General features: G+C 58.2%; 1 pseudogene across 1 annotated transcript; it reads left to right on the top strand.

Annotated features, from left to right (window-relative positions):
• Nucleotides 1-3244: 3244 nt before the first annotated feature.
• On the top strand, nt 3245-4207 carry LOC308620862 (mas-related G-protein coupled receptor member D-like; annotated as a pseudogene). Its single transcript has one exon. The product of its transcript is annotated as a mas-related G-protein coupled receptor member D-like (transcript).
• Nucleotides 4208-14940: the final 10733 nt, after the last annotated feature.

Here is a 14940-nt window from a genome sequence, read left to right as displayed (position 1 = left end):
CCGGGCCTTAAACCGCCTTGGGGCTCCCACTCCAGAGGCCCCTACTGGGAGGAACCTAAGAGATCCAGAAGCTTCCGTGCATACGCTCTGCTCGTGCTGGCACTGCAGGGGGAGCCTCGTGGTGCTCCCAGCTTCTGGACGCACCAGCACCTCTGGACCCCAGAGCTGCCACCTGGAGACCCTCCCAAAGCCTGGTGGCCCCTGTGCCCTGGGCGACCTTCCTCTGGGGAGGCCAGGTGGGAGGAGCTGTTGGCCGCCGGTACTTCCCCTGTCCCCCCGCCCTCCCATGGCACCGGGGAGCCAGGGGAGCTTCCTGGGGAGGCCCATTAGCCCGCAGGCTCTGGCTCCCGCAGGGACAGGCCGAATGCAGCTGGTCTCGCTTGGGGCCACCACCGTCTCCCAAGGGCCATGCTTCCCGTAGATGGATTGGGCGTCTCTCCTCCTCCGAGGCGGCAGCATCCGGGGCAGATCCGGGACACAGGCCCCTCTGAGCTCAGCAAGCCTCAGCAGCCGGAGCAGCGCAGGGGCCGGGCCCGGGAAGCTGCCCAGGCCTCCAGGACCCGGGTCCTTCTCCAGGAGCGGACGGCGCAGGCAGGCCAGGTGAGAGGCCGCTGCTTCAAGCCCAAGGTCAGACACGGCTCCCACACAGCAAGTGCGCCCTTAACAAGGCCACTCCTGCTCGGCATCCCCGCCTTCCGGGCCCAGGGGTCAGCCCAGACCCAATGCCTGAGAGGTTCTAAGTCTCCTCTTTTGTGGGGGAGACAGGTGGGAAAGCGGCCAGCAGGTCCGGTGAGTTTGCAGCGAGCCCCTGACGGGAACAGCCCCGCCCTGGGTGCCTGCGCTGAGCTGCCTGTCGTCTGTCGGGCCCCCAGAAGGTCCCCCCAGGCCAAGGCGAGCACAGACGGTCCTCTCAGTGCCCTGAGCGTGCTGGGGACAGGAGGGATTCTAGTGGCCTGGGTTCCTCCCCTGGTTGGACAGACAGCAATTGGAGACCCCGGACCACCAGGTGCCCGGCTCTGCCATCCAGGGGCGGGTATCCAGACTGAGAAGTGCTCTCGGGGAGCTGAGGCTCGCTGGCCCCCCATCCCCCGATGTCCCTGCCCCACCCGATGACTGTGGTGCAAAGGACCTGCGAGGCCCTGTCGGCAAATGTGGAGGGGCCTCCAGGGGGTTAGAGGCAGGGTTGCGACTTCAGGGTGGGCACTGGGCTGGGCGGGGGCACACATGCTGGTGTCCAAGCCAAAGCGGAGGCTCAGCAGTGGAGGAGGGGCCTGGACACAGAAAAGGGGCGGGAGGAGAGCAGACGACAGCTCCCCAGAGGGACTCTCAGTGGATGTGGTGTGTCCTGCTCTCAGAGCCACCCTCCGGGTCCTATCCCTCCTAAGTCTTTAGAGGACACATCCCTTCACACTGTCCTCCAGGCACGTGTACAGGAGGAAACCAATCCGGGGAGCATTCAGGGTCTCTCCTTAGAAAGAGAAGAGCACACGGCCTGAGGCCACTGCCTCAGCCCCCCAGCAGCCCCCTCAGCCTAGAGCAGAATCTCTCCACTGACTCTGCGGGCGGGGAGGTGGGAAGAGGTGGGAGCCCTCGGGACAGGGAAGGGGCCTCAGTCAGGTCCCATCCCCCAACCCCAGCCAGGCCTGGCACAGAGGAGGCCTCGGTGACCAGTGCAAGAATAAACAGTCTGGGCGGGGAAGGGGAAGCTGGGATGAAGGGAGAGAGAGGCATGGACATATATATACTACCAAATGTAGAATAGATAGCTAGTGGGAAGCAGCCACATAGCACAGGGAGATCAACTCGGTGCTTTGTGACCACCTAGAGGGGTGGGATAGGGAGGGTGGGAGGGAGGGAGACACAAGAGGGAGGGGATATGGGGATATATGTATATGTATAACTGATTCACTTTGTTATAAAGAAGAAACTAATACACCATTGTGAAGCAATTATACTCCAACAAAGATGTTAAAAAAAAAAAGAATAAACAGTATGATCAGTATTATGAATAGCAGTAGTAAGCAATACAACCCATTACATCATTAGTACAGAAAGAAGTGATATTTGTGAAATAAAGTAGTGGCCGCCATCGGCGGGGGCTCCGCGTGCTGGGGCCGCACCCATAGCCATCACATGTGAGCCGGGTCCTCAGGGGACTCTGCCGCAGAGTCTGCGCTCTGAGGATGGAGCTGAGACCTGTAAATGGGTGTGATGACACTGACCTTGGCTGGCGCTGCAGGTCAGGAGAACAAGTGTACGTGGTGCTCCCGGCCCCAGGCTGCCGGGCCCATCCCAAGTCCCAGCCAGGCCCCATGGACCCTGAACTTTGCCGCCCTGGGTCTCTGAGCCTCCCATGCAGGGCACCTCAGGGGCGAGCGGGTCAGACCAGGAGGACAGTTGACAAAAGGAGTAAAGGAAGTCCTGGGTGGAGGAACGCTCTGGCCCATCAGAGTGCGGGCAAATGTCAGGGATGGGGACGTCACCGGCCATCAATTACACAGCAGATGTTTGTGGAGACCCCTCCCCAGGCCCAGAGCTGTGCTCAGGGTGAGCCCTGGGGTCTGGCAGGTAGCAAGCCCCGCTGTAACTGCAGAGGGGCCATGCTGACCCAAGGGCGCACTCGGGCACCTGGGAGAGGTCAGGAAGCTCACTGGGTCATCACTGAGTGTGCTGTGTATCCATGATGGGGTGCAAGGTGCCAGGCCCAGGAATCCCAGCTGGGGAGGGGCAGTGCCCATCACGTCCCCTGGGGGCACATTGTAGTGACCAGTCACGTGCAGCCACTCTGCCCATCCATGCTGGCTGCTGCAGGGCCCGGAGCTGGGCACTCAGGGGCTCTAAAGGAGCAGCACCCTGCAGGGTGGAGGCCAGGCCTGCTCCGGGCACTGACAGCCAAGCCCGGGGGCTGGGGACCTTGCCCCGAGCTTTGCCACCCTCACATCCAGCAACAGAAACGAACCCTGGCCTGCCCCAAAGCCGGGAGCACGTAATCTGAAATAGGCGTGAGGGAAAGTGACCTAGCGTGGCCAGCGACAGCTCCAAAGAAGGGCAGGTGGTATAACGAGAGGACATCCGGTCACCGCATGGCCAAGCTGGAGGTCCCCCACCCTGGCATCTTCCCTGCATGGGAGCCCTGAGCGGTGGGGCTCGGACACAGGCGGCAGGGGAGTAGGCGGGACCCTGTGGCCCGGGGGCCCCAGCTCCGGGGGCAGAGGGCGCACCTCTGTCCTCCTCGTTTGCAGGGATGGCGGATGCCCTACTCAATGGCAGCAGCTCCAGGAACAGCAGCCCGGATGCTGCCAGCCCCAGGGAGGCGCCCACCCATACAGCGTGGGAGGTGTTGGATGCGCTGGTCCTGTTCACCTGCGTGGGCGGCATTGCGGGCAACGACCTGGTGGTCCGGCTGCTGGGCTCCCGCTGGCGGAGGGGTGCCGTGGGCATCTACACCTGGCCGCGGCCGACCTCCCCTTCCTCCTCTGCTCGGCGTCCCTGATCGTCCTGAGCACCAGCTCCTGGGCGGCCCGCGTGCACCACTGGGCTGCCTGGCTGCGACGAGCACCAAGCACCTCACCCACACGGCGGGCCTGAGCCTGCTGACGGCCACCAGCGCCCAGAGCTGCCTCTGCGGCCTCGTCCCTGCCTGGTGCCGGGCCTGCTGGCGGCCGCGCCTTTGGGGCCCGGTGTGCACCGCGCCCTGGCTGCTGGCCCTCCTGCTGACCACGCTGGCCCTGTACTTCCACGAAGAGGCCAGCCGTCCCCACCTGCAGCCGGGCTCCGCGGTGGACACCGTCTTCCACTTCTTCACGCCGGCCAGCTTCACGCCCGGCATGGCCCTGTCCGGAATGGCCCTCTGCCTCCAGGCACAGAGAATCTCCCGGCCACGGCAGTGGCAGTGCACGCGGCTGTACGTGGCCATCCTGGCCTCCGTCCTGGTGTTCGCCTGCATCCTGCCCCTCGGCATCTCCGGTTCCTCCTCTACTGGCTGGACCTGCCCCAGCAGATGAAGACTGTCCAGCCACTTCGCCCGCCTCTCCTCGGCCGTGAGCAGTAGCGCCAACCCCGTCATCTACCTCCTGGTGGGCAGTCGGGGCGGCCGAGCCCGCAGGAGCCCCTGGGGGCCGTGCTGTGCAGGGCGCTGCGGAAGGAGTCCGAGCTGGAGGAGGGGCAGACGCTCTCCACTGGCACCAACGACGAGGCGAGGGTCTGAGAGGCTCCCGGCCCCTCCCCGGGGCTGCCCACTCTTGCACAGCCCTGCGTCACGTCTCCCTGCCCGGCTCCCTCCCTTTCCTGATCCCAGCGTCCGGGCATCACTTCATAGGCAAACAGCGGATGTGAGCCAGGTCCTGGGGGTGAGAGTGGGATGCAGCGAGGAGGCCAGGGATGCTCCCGGGCCTGGGAACGTAAAAACTCTTGACAGCAGTCAGGCATGGGCACGGAGCTATCAGACACCCCGCAGCCTTGGCCGGGTACGGACCTCCCACTGTCAGGTGCCGACCCTTCAGTTGCTGGATCATCAGAGAGAGGTCCAGGGGGTCCCAGGCTGGGCAATTAGGGCAATGAGGGGTCAGGGGGCTCGGGGTAAGAGCAAGTTATCAACTGTACCAAGATGGTTCTGTATGTCAACAGCCTCGAGGCCTGACTGTACACGCAGTGGCTGAATGCCAGCGTGGGTGACAGGACCAGAGGGGGCAGCCCCTACACAGCCACATGAGCAGCACAGATGGCGCCGACGGGGCCTGTGGTGGGCCGTGGGCAGTGGGCAAGTGACCGGGCGGACGGAGCAGGGCAGGGTAGGAGTGCAGCTGGGAGCCTGGCCTGGATCCCCAGGTTCCTAGACCCGGCCAGGGCGGAGCGGTGGCTACCAGGGGAGGGGGCACCGGGGGCCACGTGATCCATCAGGGCCCTGGGTCTCTGTGCTGGCCCTGTTCACCCAGAGGCCTGCAGACCAGGAACAGAGACCAGGGGCAGGCTCACCCCCAAGTGCCTGCCACCCCGCTGGGTCAGTGCCCCCAGGAGACACAAGGGGCACATGGTTTCTGCTCAGCCACACCCTAGGCCGGTTGGCACCCTGCATGGACCATGCATACAGCAGACGTTTAATATGTCTTTGGTCAAGTGCGAGTAACTTCGCCTTGTGCTGGGCCTGGTGCTCACAGGGGGCCCACAGGTGCACCCTGGCTTCTTTCAGCCTCTCCTTTGAGGCCGTTTCCTGCCTCCTCTGCACAGACTCCTGGACAGCAATGGTCTCCCTGCCCCAGTCCGCTGACCTCTGCCCTCACCTTCTACAACTGCGCCCACTAGCTCCAGGCCGCCTCAGGACCTTTGCACCTGCTGTTCCCTCTGCCTGGAATGCTCCTCTCCTACCTGTGTGCAGAGCTCTCTCCCTCACCTCCTTCAGGTCACTGCTCAAATGTCACCTCTTCAGAGAGGCCTTTCCCAACCACCTTACATAAAATAATGCAACACATACACACTCCTCAATCTTCCAACCTCAGTTCATTTCCCCTGTGTGCTCACCACTGTGTGATACACGTTCACTATGAGAGCAGGGGCTGTGTCTCTTTCAGTTACTGCTGTGCTCCAGACCTAGGACAATGCCTGGTACAGAGAGAGGCCCAGGACATGTTTGTGGAATGTCTCATTTGGCATGCAGGCCTGAGGGCCAAGGGGACAGCAGCCATGATAGTGGGGGTGGGGGGAACCCAGGTGGCTCAAGTCCACACTCATCTCCAAGAGGACCTCCCTCAAATGACACACCCCATGGGGGTCCTCCCCCATACCCAGGTGGGACCGTTGGTGTTTGTGTGGACACACGTGTGTGACTGTGTGAACGAAAGTGAGAAATGAGTGTGTCTGCCTGCTGGTGTACATCTATGTTGTGTGTCCAAAGTACATGACCCACACCATCCTCATCTGGTGCTGGTCACTGGTCTCCAGCTGTTTCATGCATCTGTAATATTTTTTTCTCCCCTCTGTAGGGCAAACTCCCTGAGAGGAAAGCCTGACTCTTTTCAACCTTGCCCAAGGCTGATGGCCAAGACTGCAGTCCAGCACCAAAACCTGACTTTCAGAATGAACAAGCAAGTCCACGCATGAGCTGCTGCTTTGCTTTATCTATTTTGAGGCTATGTTATTAGGAGCATACAAATTTAGGGGTGTTATATCCCGGGGAATTGGAGCTTTGGTGATAAATTATGAAGTTACCCTCATGAATCCTAGTCGTGTTATTTCTTTACAGTCTATTTGTCTGATATTAACAAAGCTCCACCAGCTTTCTTTTGGTTGGTGCTTGCGTGGTGCATCTTCTCTCCTTCTTTAACTTTCAACCTTTCTGTATCCTTATCTGTTAGATGTATCACTTGTAAACAATTCAGAGTCGGAGTGAGTTGCAACTTTGAAAATTAAACCTACCATGGCAGTGAGTGGGCCTGTGTGTTCCGATTCCCACCCCCCACCCCAGAGTCAGTCCTGAGGAGTCGTACAGGTGAGCAGGTGGGAAGGCCCCGCCCTCACTGAGGGACCACAGCGATCGGGGAAGGCGGCGGGGGAGGACTGGCTCTGGCTTTGAGCCTCGGCTCCACCACTACCTCCCTGGGTGCTTTTTGTCCTCTCTGAGCTGTGTTCTCATCTGTAAAATGGGGACAACCACCTCCCTCCGCTACCAGGCTGCTGTACAGAAGGGATGTCCTGCACCCATCTATCAGTGGACACTGAGAAGTGTTATCCCTAAGGTGGAACCCTGGGCCTTCTGGTGAGGTGGGCTGTGCAGCATTAGAGCTGTATGGACACAGCCCAGCCCTGCCTGACCCATCCCAGTCCCCCTCCATCCTGTCCCCGGGTCCGCCAAGGGTCAGGTAAAAGACGTCAACCCCCGAGGGGACTCACAGGATCTCGGAGGACGAGTTTTCATCCCAAATAAAGCCAGGACTTCTTTGGCTCTTACATCACCTATGCCTTATTTTCCGGGGCAGGGCTGTACCCTGTCCTTGACTCAGGAGCTCCACTTCAGACTTGCAGAGCCCAGGGCACACTCACTCCAGAGACAGCCAGGGGCAGTAAACACGGCAGTGAGGATGACCAAGGGGGCTGGATGACAAAGGACAAAGGCAGTGGTGACCAGGAAAGGCCAGGATAACCGGGGGGGGGGGGGGGGGGGCGGGGCAAGATGAACAGGGAAGCCAGGGTGACCGGGGAGGCCAGGATGACAGGGGGCCATCAGGGTGACGCTCTCCGTCCTGGCCAGGCAGCCTCCACTCCAGTCTGCTCCAGGCCGCTCTGTGGCCGAGGCCTCCTGGCCCCAGAGGCTTCTCTCAGCTCCCTTTTGCCAAGGGGAACATTTGCCTTTTCCAGACGTGGCTCACTGCAGTCTGACTCAGGGAAGATGCGGAAGAGGGAAACGCAGAGGGAAGAAGAGAAACGGCCAGTCACCTCCCCAAGCCTTCCTCCTTCCCCAGACTCCTGCCCTTTCAAGCAGCGATTACCAGGGTGCAGGGAGGGAAGCCCACTTCAGAGAGCCCCAAAACACCCGCAGTGGGGATGTATACGCCCGATGCGGCATCTCCCACCCCTCCAAAGAGGTGCACGGGCCCCCTCACAGTGACCCCCTCGAAGAGCGCCCGGACCTCCAAGAGTGACCCAAGGCAGCCTCTCCACCTGGCCAGGCTATTCCGCCCGGAAACAAAACGCGGTAACCAGGGAGGGAGCCGAATCAGGACCCTCAGCAAGCCCTGCCCCAGGCCCGCCCACCAGGCCCTGCCCCGCGAAGCCCCGCTCCGCCAGGTCCCCGGGATAAACTCCTCCCCAAGCCCCGCCTTGCCCCCTGCAAGCCCTGCCCTAGGCCCCAGGACCAGGCCCCTTCCAACCAAGCCCCACCCAGATAAGCCCCGCCCCACCAGGTGCCACCTAAATAAGTTCCTCCCAAGTCCTGCCCTTTCCCCGGACAAACCCCGCCTCCAGGCCCCTCCCAGCCTCAAGCCCCGCCTTCCACCCCCTGTAAAGAGCCCCCTAGCAAGGGTCCCACACTGGTGAGGAAGGGCTGGGCCTGGCTGGGGCGGAAGGGGGCATGTAGTAGGGGGCCCTGGAGCTCAGAAGCCTCCCACTAGAGCCCCTGCCCAAACCGAGGAGCCCCTTCACGCAAACCGCTTCCAGCAGTCACAGCCCCACCTTGGCTCCCGTGGACCCTGAGCCTCTAGTCCCAGGGGCGCCTGAGACCAGCCTCCTCCTGCCCCAGCCTGGCCAGGGGAGGCCGTGTGCCGGTGAGGCCCCCCTGCATTAAGACCCATTCAAAATGTGATTATTAACCTGTCAGCACTTGCGTGCAGGCAGCCCTCACTGGGGGCCGTGCACAGTTCCGGGCACCGTGCAGACGAGCCCCTTCAGTCCCCCGCAGCACTGGCAGGGCGTCCCGTTAGCACCTCCTTCTACAGCTGAGGTAGCTGAGGTGGTGAAACACTGAGGGGCTTGTCACTAAGCCAGGAGGCAGCAGAAATGGACTCTGAGGCCAGGCATTCAGCTCCAGAGCCTGTGAGCTCAACCCACGTGCCTTTTGAAGGTCAGCACTCTTCGTACTCTTCAGCCAACCCAGAGCCCAGCACGAAGTTGCATTGGTAAACAGACAACTGGATGTACCCTTAGTGCTCTCCGTCCTAAAACAAACCAACCTCAGGGTTGCATCCAGTGACACCAGACAAGACCGAGAGCAGGGACGAGGCTCATTCTGACAACTGGAGAAAAAGTGAAGCTACACACTGGTCAGGGAGAGCCCCCCCCCAACCCAGCTCCCTGGGCAGAAGGCTGGAGGATGCTTTACTGGGTGTGTTAGTTTCCTGTTGCAGCTGTAACAAATGACCACAAATTTAACATTTTAAAACAACACAAGTTTGGACTAATATCTCTGAGTGGATGGACTTGGAGCTACTTTTTTTTTTTTTTATAATTAGGAAAACACAGCTCTTTGTAGGGGTACTTTAGTCTGTTGTTGCCTGAAAGGTCGCTAAAGCGTGATGCTACAGAGAGCTTCTGGCCGGTGAAGCATGCATTCTGAATGAAATGAGACTTATTAGCTAAATCACAGCCGATGCTTCACTTCTTAACCTTGTTCAGCAAATAACATTTTCTCAGGGTCTTAGGGTCCTATTTTCCATGTTTCTCTCTTAGTTGTATCAGAACCAGATCTTCAGTATTTTAAACTTGGTGACACATTTACATATGCTAAAAAATGAAAGTGGAATGCAATCCCTACAATGGTATAAAAGTGAAATATTCCTTTAGTTAGAGATCATTTGAGTAACCACTTTAAGCTATTGGTTCTAAAAACTGAATAAAAAATGAAATATAGGGACTTCCCTGGCAGTCCACTAGTTAAGACTCTGTGCTTCCACTGCAGGGGGCACGGGTTCCATCCCTGGTCAGAGAACTAAGATCCCACAAGCTGTGCAGCGCAGCAAAAAAAAAAAAAAAAAAAAAAAAAAAAAAGATAACCGACAAGGACCTACTGTAAAAAAATAATAATAATACTAATAAAAGAAAAACAAAACACTAAGCTAGAGGGGATGGCAGATACTATAATGGTGTAGTAATAAAGTCTCATGTGTTCCACTTTGCTAAGCTTTGAAACTTCACCCCAAACCCCAGAGCCCTCCCTCTGACAGCAAACTCCCGGCCCCCTTGTCCATGTGTGGCAGGACCCCCACCTCCGACTGCTTTGTTGAGAACAGCTCGTAGGTGCAAGGCTGGAAGCTGGGAGACCAGAGCACCAGTGGAGTCAGGAAACAGGGAAGCCACGGTGGGCACTTCAGTCCAAGGATCTCACCAAGGACGCTGGCTGCACAGAGAAAATAAGCAGCTACCAATCACCCTCAGTGCTGAGAGGACAGAAAGGCCGCGAGCTCAAAGGGCGGGCCCCGCAGCTCTCTGAGGAGTGGGCGCTGTGCAGCCTCAGAGGACAGGAGAGAGGCTGATTCTGGAAGCACCAAAGGCAGCTGCCCTGCTGGAGTGACACTGAGAGGGACAGGAAAAAAGGGCCCAGGTCCCTTCTACCATCTCCCAGTCTCCCTCTGGAGCCGGCTGCTGGCAGAACCGGAGGACCAGGGTGTGGTCTGCTGAGCGCCAGCCCAGCATCACAGAGCAAAGCAGAGAAAGGGGGACTTGGAGGAGAAAGGTGCTGTGTAGCAGCCAGCGACCCCGAGGCGGATGGGAGGAGGCTGTGCTGGGATCCGGGGAGGCGGGCTGCGGGCGGGCTTCTGGCCCAGGGCGGCAGCCGTGCGACGGGAAGACACGGGGAGATTCCGAGCGTGGTTTGAAGGCAGAGAACAGAGGACTTGCTGGCAGGTCACTGTGGGGTATAAGAGAAAGGTGCACAGGATGAGCGTGAGAGTTCAGGGGTGAGCGACCTTACAGACCGAGCTGCAGATGTAGACGGCGTGTCAGTGTCCTGGGGCAGCTGCAACAAGTGACCACAAACTGGGCGGCTTAAAACCACAGAAACTTGTTCACTCCTGGTTCTGGAGGCCACAAGTGCAAAATCAAGGTGTCAGCAGGGCCCCGCTCCCTCCCAAGGCTCTAGGGGAGGAGCCTGCTCGCTTCTCTCAGGTTCTGGGGCTCCAGGTGTTCCCGGGATTGGGGCCGCGTCCCTCCAATCTCTGCCTCTGTGGTCACACGGCCTCCTCGTCTTCTCATGTCTGTCCTCTTCTGTCTCTTATAAGGACACCTGTCATGGGCTTGAGGGCCCACGGGCCGCCAGGATGATCCCATCTTGAGATCCTTAATTACGTCTGCATAGACCAAGAAGTCTTATTCGTAGGTCCTGGGTAGTAGGACGAGGGCCTATCTTTTGGGGGCCACCCTTCAGCCCACTGCCGAGGAGCCAGTCAGGTGCTCAAACTGGGACGTGCTGAGTTTAAGATGCCTCTTAAATACCCAGGTGCAGATGGGAGCAGGCATTCATTTGGAGCTGGGGGAAGACGGCCGAGAAGACAGTCATCGGGGAGCCAGCAGGCATATAATTGACCTTAAAGCCCCGAGTGGCTCAGGCCTCAGTCTCCCAGAAGCAGAGGGGGGATCCCGGATCCAGGTGTCTGGCTTATGGGGAGCGGCCACTCGAGGGAAGACAGTGAGGAAGCAGGTGGGCTCGGGGGAAGCTGAGCGAAGAGGAGGTCTTCGCTGGAGACAGGCATCGGCCTGATCCCAAAGTGCTGGGTGACAGATCCCACCAGAGTCCTCCCGCCTTGAGCCCAGGGCCAGCATCTTGAATCTCTGTGTCCTGCTGAGTTCTGTCCAAATTCCTGAGCCCAGAACCCAGGAGTCTGATAAACGGTTGTTTTATACCACAGAGGTTTGAGTAAATTTGTTATGCGGCCATAGTAACGGGAACAGCCTTTTTTTCCCTCTGCTGAATGGGAAAGCCCCAGCCGGCATCTCGTACGAGTGTGGCCCTGGCCTCACCCCACCTCGGAACTGGCCCTTTTTGCCCCCACCACCCACAGGTGAACACCCCCTGAACACCTCCCGGACCAGGAGCCTAGCAGGCCCACTGCTTCCCGCCTCTGATGGCCCGAGTTCTAGAAGTCTGCTTTCTGGAACATAGGGATGTTTATCTTTGGGTGGGGTGTGGCTTCATGTTTTTAAACCTCTTTTCCATTTTATTAGGACGGCTGGGGGTGGGGTCAGAGACGGGGGTGAGGGCTGTGCCCCGAAGCATAAACTTGCAATGTCATCTTGACTGGAAGCCTGAGTTCTACGCCTCCTGCCCTCAGTGATGGGGGCCCGGGGGACCCCTGTGGGGCCTGCCCCTCCCCTGCCTCACCAGGGGAGAATAAAGAATGGGATGGCACAACCCCGGTTCTCAGGCTTGCCGAGGCGGAGGGTCCCGCCTTGGCCTGGAGACGGCTGTCTCTGTGCTGCAGAAGAGAGGCAAGTTTATCCCCAGCTGAGGCCCCGGATCAATGGCCTGCTGGTGTCTTCCCCGTACATTCAGAGACAGGGCCAGCAGTCCGTACAGGGTTTGCTAGGGCTTGGCTGCGTGGACCTAAGTGCTGAAGCCAGCAGGGAGATCCACAGGCAAGGGTAACCTCTGGCCTCTCACTCCAGGAAAGGGTGTGAAAGACACCAGGACGCTTCTGCATTCACTGCAGAGGATCAACCAGAAATTCCCTGCCCCGGCTGGTTGTGTCATCCAGACCTGGGCAACCCATGCCTGTCCACAGCCTCTGTCTGTCCGGGGCCACTAGCAGCCTCCGTAGCATCTCTGGGCAAATTAGAAACTGGAAGCCCCCTCCCCTCCACCAAAAAAGGGACTTCCCTGGTGGTCCAGTGGTTAGGACTCTGCGCTTTCACTGCCGAGGGCCTGGGTTCAATCCCTGGTCGGGGAACTAAGATCCCGCAAGCCGCGCGGCACAGACAAAAAAAAAAAAAGAAACTGAAAGCCCTTCTCCTGAGTGGCCACAGCCAGTTTCGCAAGACTTGATAGGCTGGGCACAGTTGGGTTTCAGCCCCAAATCACCCCCAAAAGCCACTTCTGTCTACTCCCGAGAAAGGTGAGCAGGTCCACCTCGGGGGCAGGACCCCACTGACTGCTGAAATTTTCCACCTGGGGCTAAAGGCTAAAACGAGTGGCATTACAGTCTCAGAATGGTGTGGACACTGTGTTTAACAGGGAAGAGAGGGGCTTGAGAAGTCCTCTGCTGGGTTTCTGTTTCTCTGGGTCCTGGAATCTCTAACTCATTGCATTGAAAGAATCCAAGTATGGCTCCCCCCTAAGGAGGCTCACTTCTGATTTGTGGCAGACCCCAAAACAGGGATTTCCAAGTGTTTCTGATCATCTACGCCCATCAACAACATATACAAAATTATACACCATGACCAAGTGGGATTATCCCAGGAATTCAAGGTTGGTTTAACATTCAAAATTCAATTCATGCAGTCTACCATATGCGTAAAGGAAAACCCCACATGGCCATCCCCACAGGCACAGAAAAACCTGTGACAAAGTCCAAAACCTATCCGTGATGAAAAAAATTTAAAAAGCTAATAAAAATTCATAAATAAATAAACAAAAACTCTCAGCAAACTAAGGATGGAAGGGAACGTCCTCCCCTGATACTGCAGATGGGTATTAGGGAACGTGGTGCAGGTGAAGGACGGCCCAACCCTACACGTTAACTGAAATTTCTTGCGTTGTACACTGGCCATGGGTGGATTTTATGGTATGATACTCACACCTCAATAAAGCTGCACAACAAAGTAACTCATTGGCAGCTGAGGAGAGAGAGCCGAGTGATGGTTCCAGTAGAAAAGGGGGGAATCGTTGCTGAAACAGCCAGGCAGCCCAAAACAAAGAGAGAAGTCAGAGATCAAAATAATTCACAAACTGGACAACCCAAGCTGGCATAACTAAGAATCTGCCCGCCTAGAGTGAGCCCAGGTCGGCTCACTCGCTCCACTTTTCCTCCAAGCAAAGAAGTTTCCAGACCAAATAAGGCTTCAGCTTTTGAAATGCTCCTGGCACAGAACACAGTTCCTTTTTAATACCAGGTTGTAACTCAGGCCTAAACCATCCCCAAAGCAGCCTGGTGCCCATCAGCCCACTCTGATCGCCTGGTAACGCTCCAAACAAACCCAGGTAAACACAGGGCAGGGCAGGGCTGGCCCACCGGCAGGGGGTGAGGGTGCGCCCTGCTGCATGGAAGGAAGCCCGGGGTGCCAGCCCAGGTGCAGGGCTCGCCAAATCAGCAACATCGGCTGGCAGCAGACCAGCTCCTGGGGCTCCGGGCACCCTGGCCGTGGCTGAGTGCGGGAAACACCATTTGCTGAACCCAGATGAGGAGCCACACGTGCTGTCTTGTTTCATCTTCACGGCAGCTCTGCAACAAGATGACAAGGACAGCGGACACTTCCTGAGCACTGAAGCACTCTTTCAAGGGCCTTGTGAGTTTAAAGCTTTTCATCTTCACAGCAACCCTGTGAGATGGGTCCTGTTACCTCCCCATTTTACAGATGAGGAAACTGAGGCCCAGGGCCATGCAGCCCATACAAGGTAGATCTGGGCATGCACCCCAGGGCTGACATGCTCTGAAGCCGGGGCTCCGTCCTGGGCCGTATCGCTCCTACCCCAAAAGAAGAAAACGGCAGGCCCCCTCGTTGGTGCCTCCACAGAGGCAAGGAAGCACGACCACCCGGAAGGGAACCCAACGCCAGCTGCTCCTTCAGGAAGCAGGTGCCGGCAGCTCATGCTCCTTTGGCCTGGGATGTTTTCTCCTTTTTTGGGGCTACCCTGCCCAGGCTGAACTCTAGGACATTTTTTTGAGCAACCAGCTACAAATATTTTCCTAACAAAGTCTCTCTGGGATGAGAAACAGAAAACTTTTGTGTTGTAACCATCAACTCATGACATTTTAACCATGGGTCAAAGCCGGCTTGAGTGGAGGGCAGTGGTGGAGGGGTGAAGGCTCCATGCGGGGCAGGGGTGTGTGGTAACCACAGCAAACCACACGGGGTACTGCCAAGAGCCCAGTAGCCCGGCCCAGGCCTTGCCAACACACACTGCTCACTGCCCGCTGCCCACTGCCATGCTGCGGACTTCTCAGCATAGCTGGAGAGGCGGCTCATTCCCGCCCCTGTGACAGAAGCCACATTCAGTAGAGCTGGCATCCACACGCAGGGCCCCCCAACTCGGGAGGTCTTCCGCCACCCCCGCGCCAACTTCCTTCCTCTACTGCGAGCTCTTCCTGGTGGGATGGCCCACGGGATGAAGGTTCCGGTGCCCTGACTCGGCACCGCCTCTGTGCCGGGACTGGATAGACCCAATAAGATACACAGATGTGGGCACAACAGGGTCAGCGAAGATCCTTTTAGCTGCTAGCAACGGAAACCCAAGGCAGACTTTCCACAGCTAGAAAAGGGGATTAATTAGTCCGGGACACTGAGAAGAATGGGCTGGGGATC

This window comes from Mesoplodon bidens, assembly GCF_964165515.1.
Source record: "Mesoplodon bidens genome assembly, chromosome: 7".
NCBI classification, from domain to species: Eukaryota; Metazoa; Chordata; class Mammalia; order Artiodactyla; family Ziphiidae; genus Mesoplodon; species Mesoplodon bidens.
This window is presented reverse-complemented; position numbering and strand designations above follow the sequence as displayed.